This window comes from Arvicola amphibius, chromosome 8, assembly GCF_903992535.2.
Source record: "Arvicola amphibius chromosome 8, mArvAmp1.2, whole genome shotgun sequence".
NCBI classification, from domain to species: domain Eukaryota; kingdom Metazoa; phylum Chordata; class Mammalia; order Rodentia; family Cricetidae; genus Arvicola; species Arvicola amphibius.
The window spans coordinates 79,640,226-79,659,300 of NC_052054.1; the positions used below are offsets into that span (position 1 = coordinate 79,640,226).

The 19,075-nt window shown below is 49.4% G+C and overlaps 1 non-coding gene and 1 pseudogene across 1 annotated transcript; one reads left to right on the top strand and one right to left on the bottom strand.

Annotated features, from left to right (window-relative positions):
* The first annotated feature begins 671 nt into the window (after positions 1-671).
* On the top strand, positions 672-1,368 carry LOC119821879 (annotated as a pseudogene).
* Positions 1,369-14,359: 12,991 nt separating this feature from the next.
* Positions 14,360-14,522, bottom strand: LOC119822094. The gene has a single exon (XR_005286698.1). It is a non-coding gene; the product is annotated as a U1 spliceosomal RNA (small nuclear RNA).
* Positions 14,523-19,075: the final 4,553 nt, after the last annotated feature.

The following is a 19,075-nucleotide window of genomic DNA, read 5'->3' on the forward strand; positions in this document are numbered from 1 at the left end:
TTCTGGTCAGCTGGAAAGCACATCATGACATACGAATTCTGCCTGCATTAAGGGTGAGGGGGAGCTAGGAGTTAGGGAGAGTGTACAGGTCTGGGAGGTTGAGGGTGTCCTGGCTAGTTTTATGTCAGCTTGACACAACTGAAGTCATCAGAGAGGTGGGAGCCTCTGCTGAGAAAATGCCTCCTTAAGATCAGGCTGTGGGGAAGCCTGTGCGGCATTTTCTTAATTAGCAATTGATATGAGTGAGCTCAGCCCACTGTGGGTGTCACCATCCCTGGGCAGAAGGTCCTGGGTTCTATAAGAGAGCAGGCTGAGCAAGCCATGAGGAGTGAGCCAGTATGCAACATCCCTCCGTGGCCTCTGCATCAGCTCCTGCCTCCAGCTCCCTGCCCTACTTGGGTTCCTGTCCTGGCTTCCTTCAGTGATGAACAGCAATGCTGAAGTGTGAGCCAAATAAATCCTTCCTTCCACAACCTGCTTGTGGTCATGGTGTATCATCGCAGCAATAAAACCCTTAACTAGGAGAGGGCAAGGATTCCTGATGCGTGTGCAAAGGGGACCCGGTGTGTTTGAGATGAGTTAGAATGGAGATGTGAGGAATGAGGTGTGTGTCGGAGGGTTTGCAGGACTGGGCAAGGAGAAAGCCAAGGCCAGGAGGTGCAGGGTGAGGGATGGAGAGCTCCGCGTGGGCAGAACCAACGCCGGAAGCCTCGAGTAGGTGGCTCGAGTACACCGTGCCAGCTGCCCTTTCGTCCACATACTCCTGTCTCGGTGCCAGCACTCTGGGGGTGGCCTCACAAAACTGCTACCCAGATGCCACCATCGTTGCTGCCAGTTCGCAAGGGAGCTGAGCCCAGCAGGGGCAACCAGCTGGGGCCCTGTGGGCAAGAGTCTACAGCAGGACCTGATGACCCCCGTGATGTCTGGCGACAAAGGACTTCCCGCCTTTCCTGAATCAGACAACGTGTTCTAGCGGGAAGGGACCATCCATGGAGCAGCTGGCACGGTGTACGGAAACCTGAGGTGTAAACTCTCCCTTACAGCACCCCCACAGTGAAGTTCCTCTCACCCTGCTACCACCCCAGCGTGGACACCAGGGCGACATCTGCCTGGACGTCCTCAAGGGTGAGTGGTCCCCACTATGTGATGTCAGGATCATCTTGCTCTATACCCAGAGCCTGCTGGGAGAATCCACCATCGATAGCCCTTGGCACACATAGGCTGCTGAGCCCTGTCAATCCCCTGGCACTTCAGAAGTGCCTACAAGGAACCTCTTCAAAGCGGGACTCCAGTCAGGAGCCGGGAAACACGCTGTCCAGCCTCTTTCTCATGTCATCCTTTTTCCTAGATGATCTGTCTTTCCCTTGATTTCTAAACAGTGGTGCTATTTTTGTTCTCTCTTTTAAATTAAATATACTTGAGCCCTCCAATGTGTCCCAAATAAATACACATTGATTGCTTTTGTATATATAAAAAAAAGAACAGGTGTCTGATCATGCACCGGCTCACATAGGTCTCTGGGACGGCTAAGGGCTGGAGGCTGAGTCTCTAGAGTGGCAAAGGGGTGGGAACTGAGAGAGCAAGTGCTGGAAGATTTGTATTTAATCATTTGGTTTTGGTTTGAAACAAGGTCTTGCTGTGCAGTCCAGGCTGGGTGAACTCACAGCCCTTCTGTCTTTGGTACGGTGATAGATCTGAGCTGGGGGCTGGATTTCAGAACAGAGCTAGCACTTCAGGTTGGGTCAGTGTTGAGGGTCTAGACCGTAATACAGTCAGCGGATCTGAGGCTGGCGCCAGGGGGAAGCATAAGGTCTTGGGGACTAATTTGTGCATGGCACACAGATGAACTATGAGCTGAGCCCAGACAGGTGTGGAGCCAGCTTCTCCAGATGAGCAACCAAGTGGTTGGATGGAGGCCCTAGGCACTTACGCCGAAGGCTTCTACCACTCAGTTACTGGCCAGTTTCACAATAGATATTGAGCCTAGAGAGGGCACATATCAGCCACGAAACCTTGGAAACAGGTGCTCGGTGCCAGCAACTCATTGGATAGATGCAAGGACCTCAAGAGGCCGAAAGGATGTCTTAGATGCAGGCAAAGCAGGCCAGGATGCTGGCGATTGGCAGGGTGGCACACAATGATGGTAGCAATGGACTCTTTCTCTCCTCCCGTTTCCATGCAGGAGTGTGGTATGCATGTGTGTACCTGCATGTTGGCCATGTGGGAGAGTGTACCTGTACCTGTGTGCGTATGCACATGAGAGCCTGAGGTTGATGTTGGGAATATCCTCTTCCACCTAGCCAGGCTCTCAGTCAAAGCCAGAGCTTGTCACTAAGACTAGTCTCACTGACTAGCCTTCTCTGGAGAGCCCCTGTCTTGTTCTTCTGGGTCCGGAATTCCAGGTAGGCCGACAGACCCATCTGGTGTTTTCCAGTGGATCTAAACCCTGGTTCTCACATTGGGAAGCAAACATTTTAACCACTGAACGATCTCTCTCTGGTTCCCAGGGGTGGCATCTGGTCAGCAGTCTCTGGAAACTCTGAAGGAGAACCGACCAAACAGCCATTGTCAACACCCAGTACTGTGTCTGCACCTAGTCAAGTGTGTAGTCTCTGGGCAGCCGGAGGGGGCATCTATGGAATCCCCCATTGAGTTAGCACACAGTCCCACCAGGGGCATCAGTGTGCTGCTAGAAAAGCTGGCACCCTGAAGGGACCAGGGGCTGTGGGTGGTCGGTCTCCCCACAGCGTCCCAGCTCTGTGGATTCTCCTGGTCACAACACGTTGTTGGGAAGATGGGTGAGGGATGGGGATGGGGGTGGGAATGCAGGGGGATGTGAGAAGACAGGTAGGGGGAGAATGTGGGGAGGTGGGGAGGGGAGGTTTGTCAAGTTTGAGCTCTGGGGAATCAGTGTTATCAAATTTACTTGGACCCCCAGGTTAGTTCAGTGGCTGAGGGAGGCCCTGCTGAGCCCCCAGAGTCTGCCTACAATGCCTGTAAGTACTTGGGGCAGCCATTTGTGGTCTTTGGAAGCTCTCAGAGAGTAAGAATGTTATATCCTGAGAAATCAAGATTCCTGGGTTTGGGAGATGGCTCAGACTCTGTGCAAGTGTGAGGACCGGAGTTCAAACCCCGGAACCCACAGGAAAGGCATGTGTGGTAGCGCTCATCTATAACCCACATCTGTCACCCCAGTATTCTCACAACAGGATGGGACGCAGAGACAGGAGGAGCCCCTGAAGTCACGGCCAGCTAACCTGTGTATGCAATGGCAAACATCTAAAGGAGAGACTGTGTCTCAGGAAAGGTGGGAGGTGAGGCTCAACACACCTCCATATACGTATTATGTATGCTCTGTGACATGTATATTCTGGATCCACACATGTACACATCATGCAAAAAAAATAAAGATGTAATAAATAATAATTGATCAATTAAATAAAACAGGGCTCTCCTCTGGGAATAAAAACATAACAGTCTGGCAGCAAGGATTCATGTGTGTGTGCTATTTTTTTTTTAACTAAAATTATTTGAGTCAAGGTCTCACTGTGTAGCCCTGGCTGGCCTAGAGTTCACTTTGTAGACCAGGCTGACTTCAGACCTACTTGGCATCTGTATTCTGAGTGCTGGGACTCACAGTGTATGGCACCATAACCAGCATCTGGGGTGACGGCGTGTATGTGGGGTGGTGGCGGCCTGTATGTGTCACAGCACAGTGTGGAGGTCAGAGGGCAACTTTTGGCAGTCAATTCTCTCCTTCCGCCATATGGGATCGAAACTCAAGTCATTAGGCTTTGGTGCCATCTCACTGGTCCTGGATTCGGAAATTTTGTCCCAGATTTCTCACTTGCTAGAACGGACAGTCCACCAAGCCAGAAACCCACAGCTTTTTCTCTTTCTTTTTTTTATTGATTTTTATCAAGCTCTATATTTTTCTCTGCTCCCCTCCCTGCCTCTCCCCTTCCTCTTTCCACCTTCCCCCAAGGTCCACACCCACACCTTTTTCAAGGAGCTGTTTTGATTCCCAGCCCTTAGAAGTCACATCCCAGGATCAGGAGACCCCATTATGCCCCCGGAACCTAGACCCTAAGTGTTCTAGAGTCCAGAGAGCAAGAACTCAGAGCTTCTGGTCCCAGAACCAACAAGTCTTTAGCCATAAGACCTGGGCATCCTCACCCTAGTTTCTAGGAACTGAACCCAGGCCCTAGCTGCCTCCTGTACAACTTGAATGTGAAATGGCCCCGGAGGCTGACACATGTTTGAACGTGCTGTCTCCAGCTGGTACTGTTCTACAACTATGACCTAACTAGCAGAAGGGAGTGACTGGGGGTAAATGTGTTTTTAAAAACTTTTATTAGACATATTCATTTTATTTTATGTGAGTGTTTTGCTTACATGTATTATTGCATCCCATGTGTGTAGGGTGCCTGCAGAAGTCAGAGGGGGCAACAGATCTGGAACTGGAGTTAGGGATGGTTGTGGACCACCATGTGAGTGCTGGGAGCCGAACCCCATCCTCTGTAAGAGTAGCCAGTGCTCTTAACTACTGACTCATCTCTCCAGCCCTGGCTGGGGGTGAACCTTGAAGGTGATCCCCACTTCTGTTTCCTGCCAGAGTTCTCTGCTTCCTGATTCATGAAGATGTGAATAAGCCGCTTCACTTATCCCCGATGCCACAGGCCAAGATGCACCAGCTTCCATGCCTTTCCCGGCTTAAGGGCCTAGGTTCCCATGCTGTGAGTTCACAGGCTTTCCATCTAAATCCCAACCTTTCCATCTAAAGTTATTTCTGTCCGGACTTTTGGTATGGTAACAAGAAAAGTACATACACCCTAAACGGCCCTTCTCAATGACTCAGCCATCCTGCCCCATACAGACAATACAAGCTGTTCTACCCCAGGTAGGGTGATAGGAAATAGGCCTTTGGAGTTAAGGAATGTGGCTCATAGGTCCTCAGAAACTTCTAGCCCTTCCCTGACACTGAGGTTCTGGAACACAGAGGTACAGATGTGTAGGTTTCTGTAAAATGCAGCGTAGCAAATTCAGGACTGTGTCTGTACCAAACGTGTAGGCTATGGAACTCAGGGACTTCAGCTGAGGGGCCAGGACAGTCTCAGGTGTGGTACACATTCTTGTAATCCCAGCCTTTGGGGGATTGAGGCAGGAGGACCTCACATTTGAGGCCAGCCTTGGGGCATAGAATGAGTTCAAGTTTAAAGTGGGGCTTGGTGAGGAGGCCAGTCTAAGGGAATGACTCTGGTCATTAGAGCCGGACAGGGCTGCACGGGGGAGGGACACTGGTCAGGACAGCTCACATCACCAGTCTCTGTTTGAACTTGTGACACAAGCTGTCATGGGTGAGGGTGGCCTTCAGCCATTGCAGTGGCAGTGTGTCAGTGCCTGCTGCCAGGGTGGGCAGTTACAACTGCATCCTCCGGTCACCCAGCTGCAGCTGATAGCGTGTTCAAGGAGGGGTAGGGAATGGGTGTTGTGGGGGCTGGGATACTGAGGCAGTTAGGTCTTTGGAGAGCTGGCCAACTCTCCGTGTTAGCTGTTTAAACCTAACTACAGCCCTAGAATTATGTCTTCTTATCTTTTTCTTCCCTCAAGACAGGATTTTTCTGTGTAGCCCAGGTTACCCTGGAACTCTCTCTGTAGACCAGGCTGGCTTCGAGCTCAGAGATCCACCTGTCTCTGCCTCCCGAGTGCTGGGATTAAAGGCGTGCGTCACCACCGCCCGGCTTCTTATCATGTTGATTCCACCATAAAGACACCGAGGTCTTTATGGCTCAGTAGGTACAGTGTTTGCCTAGTGTCACGAGTGTGTTCTATTAGAAACATAGATGATGGCTGGCCAGATGGCTCAGCAGGTGAGGTGCTTGCTGCCAAGTTTGCAAACCTGCATTTGATGCCCAGACCCTGCATGGTGGAGAGAGAGAATCTTCTCCTTGAATTTGCCTTCTAACCTCCACATGCTCGTCATGGGATGTGCCTCCTCCTCTCTCATCTTACACACACACACACACACACACACACACACACACACACACACACAAGATGCCCACACACAGAGAGACATACATACACATAGGATGCACATGCATACAGACACACACACACACACCCAAGATGCCCACACACAGAGAGACATACATACACAAAAGATGCACATGCATACAGAGACACACAGAACACACAAGATGCATATGCAGAGAGACACACAGACAACACAAGATGCACACAGACACACAAGATGCACACACAAGATGCACACACACAAGATACACACAAACACAGTGATTCACACACAAAATGCGCACACATAGAGACACAAACACACAAGATACACATGCACACAGACACACACACACAAGATGTACACACAGAGGCACATACATGCAAGTTGCACATGCATACAGAGACACACAGACACACACAAGATTCATATGCAGCGAAACACACAGACACACATAAGATGCATACATGGAGAGACACACATACACACACAAGATGCACACAGACACAGAGACACACAAGATGTACACACAAAGACACATACACACAGATACACATGCACACAGAGACACACACACAAGATGTACACACAGAGACATACATACACACAAGATGCACATGCATACAGAGACACACAGACACACACAAGATGCACACATGGAGAGACACACACACAAGATGATGCACACACACAGAGAGACACACCAGATCCTCACACACAGACACACATATATGAAAGCGTAAAAGCTTAAGAAAGAAAGAAACATAGATGGACAGGTTTGCATCTTCCCACAATGACAGGATTTATTGACTAAACAATAAATTCACACGCCCCATTGATTTGTTTGGGCTGCAATTTGTCCAATAGTCCTGATTCCATTGATATCTGGACATTTACTTTTCGTCCCTTGCTAGCTAGGCACAAATGGCCTTGAACTTGTGATCCTCCCGCCTTTACCTCCTAGTGCTGGGATTACAGGTGTGCACCCCCACATCCAGTTCACACAGTAACGGGGACTGAACCCAGCCAGGGCTCCACACATGCTAGGCAAGCATTCTGCCAGCTGAGCTATACCCCACAGCCCCCAACACAGGCTTTTATTCCAGTCTTAATGACTAATATTAACTCTCAGACCACATATCAATACTTCATCTCATAACTGTCAAATATGCAGGTTGCTGAATGACTAAGAGAGAGTTGAAGAGACTGTGGAGTCCGGAGAGGATGCCCAGAGGTGGCCAACCGAGAGCTGACACAGTGCAGGGGAAGTCTCTGAAGGAAGCAGAGGTCGTCAGAGCCACACGTGCAGGCTTCGAGGTGTCAAACGTCGGTCTGGTGACAGGCTGGTCAGGGCTAGTTTGAAGTGGCTGAGTGTCATGTCAAGAGGAGACAGAGGCACCTGCCCTTCGCTGTGGCAGTTTTCCTGAGTGTGGCCTGTGACAAGTGACCTGGTGACTAAGCAGTGAAACTGGTACGTTTTGATCTTAGGGTGCACCGCTTCTAGTCCCAGGTAAGGGTGTTCCATCTGGTCTGGTCTGGGTTGATAAACTCACACAGCTGCTTTTTTTTTTTTTTTGTAATTTGGTATCTTTTCAAGAGTCACTGTTTATCAGTGTAGATAAATTATCATTGTGCACCTCCTACTGTGTGGGCAGGTGATAGGTGTTTACTGCGAACAAGATGCAGAGTCACTCTTTCTTGGCACTTACCTTCAAATTGGAGCAATTCAAACCAACACCATCGCTTTAAAAATGGAGTCAATTCTAGGCGTGGCCCAGAGTCCGCAAGCCCACACTTAGGGGAACGCAGAGTAGCCTAGATCAGGCCCAACCTGTTTTCATCTAACAAGCACAAGTCCATTTGTTTCCATTCTTAGAACCACAAAATAAAAAATAAGAAGAGAAAGAAAGAAGCAAGCTAAGGTCCAGGAAGGTTACCCAAGGTCTCACAGTAGCGAGTGACACCCAGGTCATTTGCTCCACGGTCCTTGTCTTTCTTCTTTTGTTTGTTCGTGTTTACTGTTTCTTCTCTTGAGATAGGGTCTCCTGTAACTCATGCTAGCCTGGAACTTACTACGCCATCAGGCTGACCTTGAACTCCTGATCATCTTGCCTTTGCCTCCCAAGTGCTGGGATTACAGATGTGCACACCATGCCTAGCTTCCTTTCCTCTCTGGTTCTCCCCATTTAGAACAGCCTAATTAAGTGCGCTCTAGCCTAAGTGGTTATTCAATGCCAAGTGGTCAGTCCTAAACACACACGCGTATGAGCAACGCTAAACTGACTCAGCAGCCTACACTTATGTATTTTTATGTGCGTGTACATGTCATGATACTATTTTAACAATGAAAACAATAGAAACGATGCATCAAAGAAGAAGGGGGTGCAGGGGACTTGAGGTCGAGGAGCGGGAGCAGTGGGAGGGGAGCGGGATCGAAGATGATCAAAATATATTACATACATGTATGAAATGTCATGATGAAGCCCAATAGTTTGTTCAATTAATAGGTGCTTAAAATGACTCTATACAAAGATATATATGTAAGGTAAAGACCTTACAAGCACAGCAATACTCCTAAATCTTCCCTAGGAGATATGAGGAACATTCCAGTGGCTACATTCAAGGCTCTGAGGATTTGGAGGCTTCTGGTGTCCATGTGAGGGACAGTGAGCGCTCTTCTTAGGGCACTTTGCATGAGCTGGAATCTGCTCTAAGTAGTCCATGTGCTGAACTCATCCTCTCCTCAGAGGAACCTGACGAGGTAGGTAGGAGTTTAAGATCTTCTATCCTAGGGTCTGGAGAGATGGCTCAGTGGTTAAGAGCACTGGTTGATCTTCCAGAAGTCCTGAATTCAATTCCCAGCAACTACATGGTGGCCCACTGTTGGGAGCAGTGAGACCCCAGATCCTGAATTTCTTATAATCCGCTGATCTGAGTGCCTACAGCTGCTCTGAGCATGAGACCTTCAGGAGTTCCTGATGGCAGGAGAGTGGTTTCTGGTGGGTTTGGCTGGGGCGTGGCTATCTCTATATAATCTGCCCCTGAACACAATAAAGGGGGCATTCTTGGGGAATTCAAGGATGACCTGTGTCGCTGTCTCTCTGTCTGTATGTCTATGTCTGTGTATTTTAACCTCCAGCCCCTTTCCCGAAGCTCGTGAACTGGGTTCCAGCGCACCGAACGCAGACATGGGGGCGTTGGTGTGCAGCAATTGGAGGTTCCCATCTCCCACCGAGATATCGGCAATTGGAGGTGCCAGCAGAGATATTGGGAACCAGGGAATGCTGAGAGGTTGCCCTTAGAAGGTGAGGGTGGATTGGGATATTTGTGTTAATCCTGATATCCTTCACTTGGTTTGACAGCAAGTGGAAGTCAACCGAGAAAGAGGGGTAAACGAACAGGGTTGTCCCCGGCCTGAGGTGACGTATGTATTGGGAAAAGATAGGAAGAATAGTACATAGCTTAAAAAAAAGATAAATGTGTACAGGTGTATGATATGTTGTGTCGTCTATTGTGTTCTGGACTGGAGAAAGACATTTGATTCTAGGAACTGCTAAGAAAGGTATTTTGACTTTAAAATATGGGCTTAAGAATTTGAGGTTTGGGCCGGGCGGTGGTGGCGCACGCCTTTAATCCCAGCGCTCGGGAGGCAGAGGCAGGCGGATCTCTGTGAGTTCGAGGCCAGCCTGGTCTACAAGAGCTAGTTCCAGGACAGGCTCCAAAGCCACAGAGAAACCCTGTCTCGAAAAACCAAAAAAAAAAAAAAAAAAGAATTTGAGGTTTGGAAAGGAGGTTCTGTTTTTGTCTCCACAGACGATGAGAGCCTAAGGTCATGTGGTTTGAATCTCAAGACTTCCTGAAATGTTGCAGTGGAGTGTGAGTGGCAGAGGCTCCAAGGCCAAGCAGCTCCAAGAGGCTCCAGGCTGAGTGGCTGCGAAGCTGCAAACCCCGGGACCTGCCTCGAGGACCGACTAGGCAAGAACACTAGGCCCAGTTCCAGCGTGGGCCTCAGGGCACAGAAGCGCAACTGGAAAATGGCTGTGAATTGCAGTAAATACCCCCAAGAATGCAGCGTCCCTGCTCAGCAGGAAGTAGCCAGACAGATTGACAACCGGAAGTAGAGGTGAACCCGGAAGTCGAGGCGAAAGTAGGGGTGAACTTGGAAATAAAAGTGGATGTAGGGGCAAAACTGGAAGTAAAGATGAACCCGGAAGTAGAGGCGGAAGTAGGAGCAAAACCGGAAGTAAAGATGAACTGGAAGTAGAGGTAGAATTTGTGACGAACCCGGAAGTAGAGGCGAACCCGGAAGCAGAGGCGGAAGTAGGGGCAAACCCATAAGTAGTGAGCGGAAGTAAGGGACAAACCCGGAAGTAGAGGCGGAAGTAGGGGACAAACCTGGAAGTAGAGGCGGAAGTAGTGGCGAACCCAGAAGTAGTAAGCGGAAGTAAGGGACAAACCCGGAAGTAGAGGCGGAAGTAGGGAACAAACCAGAAGTAGATGCGAACCCAGAATTTGAGGCGGAAGTAGTGGCAAAACCGGAAGTAAAGACAAGCCTGGAAGCAGAGGCAAACACGGAAGTGGGAGCAAATCCGGAAGTAGAGGCGGAAGTAGGAGCAAAACTGGAAGTAGAGATGAACCCGGAAGTAGTGAGCGGAAGTAGGGGACGAACCTGGAAGTAGTGGAGGAAGTAGGGACAAAACCTGAAGTAAAGATGAACCTGGAAGTAGAGGTAGAAGTAGGAGCAAAACTGAATTAGAGGCGGAAGTATGGGCGATCCCGGAAATAGTGGTGAGCTCAGAAGTAGAGACGAACCCGGAAGTAGTGGCGGAATGAGGGGGAAACCGGAAGTAGGGGACAAGCCCGGAAGTAGTAAGCGGCAGTAGGGGCGAACCCGGAAGTAGAGGTGGAAGTATCTGATGAACCCGGAAGTAGAGGCAGTGTAGGAGCAAAACCGGAAATATAGATGTACCCGGAAGCAGAGACGAACTGGGAAGTAGTAACCAGAAATAGGGGACAAACCCAGAAGTAGGTGCGTGCCCAGAAGTAGAGGCGAACCCGGAAGTAGATGCTAACCCGGATGTAGAGATGAACCTGGAAGTAGAGGTGAACCCAGAAGTAGGGGCAAACCCGGAAATAGAGGCAGAAGTAGGAGCAAAACCGGAAGTAGAGACGAACCCGGAAGTAGAGGCAGAAGTATAGGCGAACCCAGAAGTAGAAGTGGAAGTAGGGGACAAAACCAGAAGTAGAGTCAGAAGTAAAAGCAGAAGCAGGGGCCAACCCGGATGTAGAAGCAGAGGTAGTAGGAGCAAAACCAGAAGTAGAGGCGACCCCGGAAGTAGAGGCGGAAGTAGGTGCGAACCCAGAAGTAGGGGCGAAATGGAAGTAGAGACAGATTTAAAGTCAGAAGCAGAAGTAGAAGCAAACGCAGAAGTAGAGGTGGAATTAAGGGCAGAAGCAGAGGTAGGGGCAAACCCGTAAGTGAGGCGAAACTGGAAGTAGAGGCGGAAGTAAAGGCAGAAGCGGAAGTAGGGGGCAAGCCCGGAAGTTGAGGCAGAAGTAAAGTCAGAAGTTTCTCTGTGTTGCCCTGGCTGTTCTGGAACTCACTCTGTAGAGCAGGCTGGCGTCACACTCAGATCTGCCTGCCTCTGCCTCCTGACATAGGAGACTTCTTGTAGACTGACTTTCTCCCTCTCAATGGGACCATCTCGGCTATTTGGCTTGGTTTGGGACGTGGTTGTTGATACCAAATCAGTCAGCGTTCCCTCATAGTCACTTACACAAACTATGGATGAGTCACGGCCATGATTTCAGGTGCAGATCCAGCTGTGGCCACAGCTGCAAGCCCTGGCTCAGCTTCGGGTATCTTTCACCATGGTCTCGGACTGTGTTTGGAGTCCTTCAGATATGTCATCTTGAAATCCGGGTGGATTTTACAGGATGCAAGCCTGTAATCCCAGTTCTTTGAATGATGAGGCAGGAGGATTTTAAGTTCAAGACCAGACTGAGCTACATCATGAGCTCAAAGCCTCAACATACATGGACACACACACACACACACACACACACACACCATTTAACACTGGTCGTGTGCCCAGATGGTTTGGGTTATGGGCACACACTCAGGCTTGTGCTTTATAAAGTGATGGGCGGTCCCATCCACGCATGAACAGGCCTTGCAGAGGATAGGAATTGGGGTGACATCAGTAGGAAAGGATGGGATTTCAGGGAAGAGCTCAGTTTCCCCTCAGCCAGAACCCATGCAGCTTGGATGGAGAGAACACAGCAGAACTGGATCCTGGGATCCGGCCCTATCTCTGACCTGCCTCTGTATCTGGGCTCCCAGGCTTCCTGGCACTGGATCCTCAGCATTCAGAAGCCAGCAGGGCTGTCTGCTATGAATGAAGCACCTCTGTGTGCATCAGCAGAAAGAGAAAGGCAGGGCTGAGGAACAATACAGCTGCGGTCAGCACAGCCTGGCTAGGGAAAAGGGCAACAGTCAGCTGGAGAGCACCAGCTTCAGGTGGAGACAGCTGGGTTCAATTATTTAAAAACCGGGGGAGGGGCAACAAGATGGCTCACTGGGGTAAAGGCATGTGCTGCCAAGCCTGACCCCTGAGCCCTGGGGACCTGCAATGACTCCTGTGAGTTGTACTTTGACTCCCATGTGAGCACAGCTGCACATGTACCTACCTGCCTGAGTCCCAGGGCCAAGCAGCTTAAAAAACATCATATTCTCCGAGGACGTAGTTCATCACATCACGTATCTTTGACAGTGCAGGTGTGTGTGTGCATGTGTGTGTGCACATGTGCATGTGAGTGTGTGTGTGTGTGTGAGTGTGCCTATGAGGGTGTGAGTGCTTTCCAGCAAAAGGCATTCATTTTTCATAGTTTTTGGTAGCTGAAGTCAATATGAGTGGATAATCATGTTTGTCCTATAACCTGGTATTCCTCCCTTTCTCTATCTTCCTCTTTATGATGGCAGTGCCCAGGGCCTCACACATGCCAGACAAATAACTTACCACTGAGCTGCAGCTCCAGCCCCTCCTCATGAATGACTTCTAGGTCGCTTCTTTATTGCTGAACCATATCCTAGTTCTAGCTCTTTTGATATGGGGTCTTCCTGGGATCTCAGGCATGTGGCACCAGGCCTGGATAGCTCAGTGCATTTTGTATCCTGTTGGAACACAGCATTTTGACCTGAATCAGCATTTGAGCATTTCCAATACTTAGGATGGATCTAACGAGTCAAATGCAAAAACAAACAAACAAACAAAAACACCAAACAATTCAATGTAGACCTGGGCATGGTGGTGCACACCTTTAATCCTAGCAACCAGGAGGCAAAAGCAGGCAGATTTCTATGAGTTCAAGGCTAGCCTGGTCTACATAGAACGTCCCAGGCCAGACAGGGTTACATGGTGGGACCTTGTCTTAAAAAAATTCTGAGGTATAAATCTTACTTTATAAAAGCTATTTATCTCTACAAAGAAATCACAGTTTTAGTATAACCTACACATAACTTTATGGTGCTTAGCATCAACACTGACATTTCATTTTTCCAGAATTGATATTATTCATTATGATGTATCACTTTATAAGGCAAGAAGGCTTTGTGTGTGTTGGGGGTAAGAATCAGAATCAGGGCTTGTATTCCAAAACCTTTGGGATGCAGGATGTTGTTGTTGTTGTTGTTTGCTTGCTTCAGACAAGGTCTGCAGCTCAGGTTGGTTTGGAATTCACAATGGCCCGGACTTGTTTCACACCCAGCCATCCTGCTGCCTCAGCCTTCCAAGTGCTGTAAAGGTTCGTGAGCTTTTCGGTCAGACTCCCAAGGTACAAATTCTAGCTCTAATCATTTGTTTGGTTGCCCCCTCCCTCCTTGGGTGTTTTGAGACAGGATTTCTCTGTGTAGCCCTGGCTGTCCTAGAATTCACTCTGTAGCTCAGACCGGCCTCGAACTCACAGAGCTCTGCCTGCCTCTGCTTTCTGAGTGCTGGGATAAAGGCGTGCACCACCACTGCCCAGCTAATTGTTATTTTTTTCAGGTTATTATTCATTACACATACGTGACATGAATGCAGCGAGCCGCAACTGTGAGCCACTATATATGTGCTGGGACTCAAACTCAAGGCCTCTGGAAGGCAGCACATGCTCCTAACTGCTGAGCTATCTCTCCAGCTCTGAGAGTGTCCAGCTGTGACTTAAGACCTGTTAACCTTTCATGCCTTAGTTTCTCTCCATATAAAATGGTGACTGGGGACGATTTGAGAGGAGGGGAGGTATCAGAAACTACGATCAGAATGGAATTTTCTTTATTTTTGGTTTTGTTTTTGTATCTTTTTAAAGGGGAGAGCAAGAACACAGTTTCCATTACCACACATTATGCAGTCAAGTTTCCTGAATTTGGGGAAATTGCAGTGGTCAGCACGCCCTGAGTAAAGTGGATGAACCTTGTCCTGGGAAAACCACCTCTGTGACCATGGTTTCTCCCCTGACAGGTAAGTACACAATAGGAATTCTCTTTCTGTTTTTCCTTCTTTCTTTTATTTTCTTTCTTTTTTTTTTCTGAGACAGGGTTTCTCTGTGTAGCCTTGGCCATCCTGGAACTTGCTCCGTAGACCAGGCTGGCCTCGAACTCAAATATTTGCCTGCCTCTGCCTCTCAAATGCAGGGACTAAAAGCATGCACCATCACCGCCAGAGAATATGAATTTTCAATTTAAAAGCTGTATGAATTTTCACTTAAAAGTAGTGATAATCCAGACATGGTGGTGCATGTCTTCAGTCCCAACACTGAAGAGCCAGAGGCAGGCAGACCTCTGTGGGTTCAAGACCCATGTAGTCTGCACAGCAAATTCCAGAGCTACATAGTGAGATGCTGTATCAAAAAATAATAGTAATAAGATCAAATATTTACTACATGTGAGGCATTGTTACTGTGTCCTGGAACTCTGTATGTAGCCCTGGCTGGTATAAACTTATAACAATCTTCCTGCCTCGGCCTCTAGTACTAGGATTACAATCAGGAGACACCACACTGAGTTCTCTTTACAAAATGCCATAAATGTGTGGTGTGTTGGTGATGTTCTCTACTTTTACAGAGGAGAAAGTGGGATGTCAGGGAAGCAAAGTGACTTATGGAGATCACACAGGTTGTGTCAGGGCTCCCAGCTGCAGAGTACAGCTCAAAGCTGCTGCTCCTGGTGCTGCTGATGGTGATGATGATGATGATGATGATGGTGGTGATGATGATGATGGTGATGATGATAATGGTGATGGTGATGATGATGGTGGTGATGATGATGATGGTGATGATGATGATGGTGGTGATGGTGATGATGATGGTGATGATGGTGATGATGATGATGATGATGATGATGGTGATGATGGTGGTGGTGATGGTGATGATGATGATGATGGTGATGATGATGATGATGATGATGGTGGTGATGATGATGGTGATGATGATGATGGTGGTGATGGTGATGATGGTGGTGGTGGTGGTGGTGATGATGATGATGGTGGTGGTGGTGGTGGTGATGATGATGATACTTTTATCCCAGAATTTGGGAGAAAGAGGCAGGAGGCTCTCTGTGAGTTTAAGTCCACATATCAAGTTCCAAGTCAGATGGTGTTAAATACAAAATTATAATGATAATGATGAAAAACACCAGACTCTCTCCAAATGCACGTCTACTTTTCTCATTCTGAGATTCCTGGAGACAGGATCGCCATTTTTGGGCTGAGGTAAGAGCCAGTGGATGGTTGCTTTACTATTCTGGTCTCCAGGCTGGGCTGTTATTAATCGTGGAACAGGTATCTGAAAATCTCTAATGTAGAAGCTTGGGCGATTCTATTCAGTACCACGGCCAGCGCCCGAGCACACTGAGTCGGCTCAAAGCTCAGCTCTGAAGGGACAGTGGCTCCCTTCCAAGAACACCGGTGAATTTTGGGTACCAGCTGCCACCTGCTCTGAGTATGGCCCTGGGCAGTGATTTAACTCCTTCGACCTTCAATAGGCTTCTCTATAAAATTGGGATAATAAAAAGACCTGCCTCCAGGGTGACTGTGAGGAATATATTACACAATGTGCATACATTATATATAAAAGCTCTTACCATTTTACCCATAAAGCCTGGCCAATTTGTAAGTCTGAGCAGTACCAAGGCGAGCACACACGACTAACACTCCCACTACCGTCGCCAGAGAGGTGGTTCAAAGCTTGTGGACCGGCCCATTGGAAGACAACTTGTAGTAACCCATTCGCTCATACTCTGCGGGTCCTGGGGAATCGAACTCAGGTTGTCAGGCTTAGCAACGGGTGTGTTAATGCTGAGTCATCTCACCGGCCTTAATTTTAAAATTTACTTACTTAATTTTGAAATAGGGTTTTATGCCTCCCTTGTATATCACTACGAACTGCTTGATACTCCTGCCTCCACTTCCGGGGTGCTGGGACTGTAGGCAAGTACTGGGAATCAAATACAGGGCTTTTTACATCCTTGGCAAGATTCTGCCAAAGGGGTGAGCTCCACCTCCAGTCTCTCAGCTAAGGCCGTATAAATCACTGCCAGGGCTCTGCTGTTGCTGGCAGGTGGGGCGACTGCACTGGAGGATATCGAGTGAAGCAGGGACATGACTTGAATTTTAAAAACCAGTCTCGGGGGCGGCCTGATCCTCGACAGGTCTGCTCACTTCTCCAGGCCCTGGTGGCCCCTGTGAACCGTGAGCAGCAATTGTTGGTACATATGGTCACAGGCCTGGTGTCTTGCTTGCTGACAATGATGGCCAGCCAACAGCACCACCGGATGAGTGGCATGTCGTGGGAACTTGATAGGTCGTCTATGTTCTGCATCTATTGGTTCTGGAAGGAAGGGCTCAAGATGAAGGAATACTGTCAGGCTGGCTGGGCACCCGGGGAGGCCACCAACCTTAGAAAGCTCTGAGTGCCGGTCGCAGGGCTACATTCACGGCATCACCAGGAGCACCCAGCAGGTGGCGCAGCGGCGCCGGGTCCAGGCAAGCGAGCCCACGTGGATCCCTCACCAGCGCTCGGGCTCCGGCTCACCGGTGCTGTCACTAACTAGCATCACCATCCGGGGCCCCTTGGGCGGTGGCAACACACACACAGCCGGAAGTCGGGTTTCTTAGTGCCCCCGTTTTCCAAGAAAGCTGTGATTAAGCGGCGGCCCTAGAAACCCACAAACGCAGCTGTTGAGTCTGAGTGAACCGGGAGCGCAGAGGAGGGGACAAGAATAGCTGAGGGGATTGGGAGGCCATTGGGAGGTTTGAATCCTCATGTGGCTTTCAAGCCTTGTGAACCTGGACCGTACACGTAATTTCTGTGGGCTTCGGGTCCCTCTTCTGAATAAGCTGTTCTATACATACTTTACAGAGCTGGGGGAGATGGTTTACTTTCTTTAGGTTGTCTGCCCTATTCTGTTTTCAGAACCGGTTTGCGCTATCCACTGGCACAGTCTGCCCAAATAGATCTTGTTCTAACCGGTTAGGGTCCTACCCAGAGAAATTCCACAGTGGCCAGTCCACGATATCAGAGCCATGGCAGACTGTAAGGCCACCAACCACCTGCTTTCTACATTACCAAGGGGTCAGCCAGCCTGTGGGAAACCCAGAGCATCAAGGTTTGAGGGTATGAAGACAGCCATGACTGGGCCTTCCTGTGGCTTCTTCCCTCAGGGCACACTCCAGGAACGGATGGGACGCTGAACCCCGTGGGATCTAGGTAGGCTGGGACTCTTGCCTGTCAGGAGCCAGGAGAAGGCTGGGTACACATCCCCTGGCCCTCATCACCCTCCGCGAGCCAGCATGTGTGGAGGGATGGTGGCTCCAGCCTGACATGGTATATCATCATGGTGAAATTGTGGGGGTAGGAATTAGAGGCAGATGGTGGAACAGAGGAGGAGGAGGGCTTGGTGCGAGGAGGTGAGTTACAGGTAGAGATGAACACAGCACACGCAGAGGAAGAATGACAGGCAATTACAATGAGGAGGAGGAAGGTGAGAGAGGGAGTGTGGGAAGGGAGAGCAAGGAAGAGGAGAGTGGGTGGGGAGGGCAGAGAAGGAGGGAGCCTATGTGAGCAACCTTAGGACCAGAAAAGGGTCTGTGATTATGGAGAAGTGGCTTGATTGTGATTGGAAGACCAAAGGGCAAGGTGTGGAAGCTGACACCCAGAGAACATTCTGGAAAGGAGGAGCAGGTCCATAGCCACCAAGGAGGAAAAGCTTCTGGCTAGGACTTCTGGAGCCCTGGGAAGGGGTGGCTTGCGAGCCTGCGTCCTGAGGAAGGGAGTGCAGATTGCTGAGGTGGCCAAGGAGGGGAAGGAGATCCGGAGGTCTAAAGGCCTGGCCTACAGGAGTGAGAGGGAACACAGTGATGGCTGGATGTGAAGAGCTGGGGACCGGGGAGCTGAACTCTCCAAGGGATGGCATCTGCCTCTCTCCCAGCCCCTCAGGACTCCCACAGAGTCACTGGGAGACCTAGGAGGGCGGGGCAAGGCTGGAGTTTTCCAGACAGGGAAAGGCAAGGGTTGGGGAGAATTCTCACCCCCACATCTTAATCGTCCGCACCCACACCTTCTTCTCCAGAGCCTCTGTTGTTGGTGAGCATTAAAGGGAAGGGGACTAGTTTCCTCTCCATAGCTTCTTTTACCTTTCCCTTGCTGGCCATCCAAAGCAGGGAAAATGAGGGTATATAGGAAGACTTGACAGGCCTTGGCTTCCTGGGAGTGGCTAGTATTCCTTCCAGCCAGTGGTTCTCAACCTGTGGGTGTGACTCCTCCGCGGTTGACCAACCCTTTCCACGGAAGTCGCATATCAGATGCCCTGCGTGTTGGAGATTTACATTACCGTTCACAACACTAGCAAAGTTACAGTTATGAAGTAGTGATGAAAATCATCTTGTCGTTGAGGGGAGGTCACCGTAGCACGAGGAACTGTGCTAAAGGGCTGCAGCGTTAGGAAGGTTGAGAATCACATCTCTAAGGAACATCATTTTGGAAATGGTGCTTGAGAAGGGCAGATGATATAGAAGCCCTAAAGTG